Below are 1,625 nucleotides of genomic sequence, written 5' to 3'. Positions count from 1 at the left end.
ATCACCATGAGTTCGAGGCCACCCTGAGGCTACACAGTTAATTCCAGGTCAGCCTGGGCCAGAGTGAGACCCTACCTCGAAAAACCAAAAAAAAAAAAAAAACCCCAAAAAACATGTCAATATATTAATACTCAACAAAGACCCATGATAAAGGATATTTAAAAATACATTTCTCTTGGATCAGCACCAAAAATATCCTTAGTTTCTGTATTACCCATGTCAAATTTTTAAGTATAGGTAAGTTAAAATTACTTCTGATAAAAAAAAAATCACAAGATCCAAAGAAATCATTACAGATGTATCGAAACAACTCTCAAAGGTTTGACATCAAGATCAGGCAAGAGTGTTATGAGTACTAACTGAATTTTTGTAGTGTGACATTTGATGCTGACTGTATTATGGGAGTATTTTACATCTCACAGGAAGGAGTCACTGATACTGATAAACTTAAGAATATGACCAGAACCATTAAGATGGAGGTGAAGAATTTGTACAGCCTTCCACAATTTCAAAGAGGTAGTGATGGATATTTGTCCTTCTGGCGATGTCAGATGCTGTTTCTTCCGAGTTGTTCTTCAGCCCTGGTTTGATGTAGCGGTTCATGAGGAGTAGTTCCAGGGGGTCTTTGCTGTCTCTACCTCAGCAGCAACATGCAAGGGGGTCAAGAGGCCTTTTGTTTGGGCATTGATATCTGCATCATGCTGAAGTAAGAAAGAGGCCACTCTGGTGTTATTCCACTTACAAGCACTGTGCAGGGGTGTCCAGCCATCCACAGTCACAGCATGAACATCTGCCCCTTGTGTGATTAGCTCACAGATGACATCTAAGTGTCCACTGTAGGCTGCTCGATGAAGAGGGGAATACTCATCTTCATCTCTAGTGTTCACATGAGGGGCCTTCTCAGAAAGAAGCCTCCACAGTGTCATCAGCTGATGTTTTTCAGCAGCCCAAAGAAGCAATTTGCTTGGATCCTTTTCCATTTTCTTTTCTTGCAATTGATACCACTCTTCAGCATTTACATCTGGCTCCTCATCTTCATCAGAACTGCCTACCCACAGACTCTGAGTGCCAGTGGGAATAAGGTGTCCATGTGTTTCCAACAATTCCAGCTGGTTAAAGTGTTCAAAAAAGTCCCAAGAAATTCTCTGGGTCTGGTTCTGCCATCATCATGTTCTTTCTCTTTTTCCATTTTTACTACTACTGTAAATAAAAAGCATTTCAAATGCTAGGGTGTAATTTTTCCAGAGATGAATTATGTCTGCATTATTTTACTCATTCAAATCAGAACCTAGCAAGTCTTTGATTCTAAATTCTACCAATGACCTTACTTTCTCTGTCAATTGATAATAAGATAAATCTATTAGGTACAATTTCTCATTACAGTCCTAGAAGAAAGATGGTTAAGGCCAGGCATGATGGTGCATACCTTTAATCCCAGAATTTGGGAGGCAGAGGTAGGAGGAACACTGTGAATTTGAGTCCACCTTGAATTCCAGGTCAGGCTAGGCTAGAGTGAGACCCTACCTTGAAAAAATAAATAAATAAAAATACATCATATACATGTGTGAAATTGTCAAAAAGAAAATAAAAGCAAAACAAAATTTAAAAAACCAAACAAGCCAGGC

General features: G+C 39.3%; 1 pseudogene; it reads right to left on the bottom strand.

Moving 5' to 3' along the window:
• Positions 1-468: 468 nt before the first annotated feature.
• Positions 469-1,189, bottom strand: LOC123462275 (annotated as a pseudogene).
• Between the last annotated feature and the right edge of the window lie 436 nt (positions 1,190-1,625).

The sequence above is a fragment of the Jaculus jaculus genome, chromosome 7 (assembly GCF_020740685.1).
Source record: "Jaculus jaculus isolate mJacJac1 chromosome 7, mJacJac1.mat.Y.cur, whole genome shotgun sequence".
Taxonomy (NCBI): Eukaryota; Metazoa; Chordata; class Mammalia; order Rodentia; family Dipodidae; genus Jaculus; species Jaculus jaculus.
Note: the sequence above shows the minus strand (reverse complement) of the source record. Positions and strands in the feature narration are given on the sequence as shown.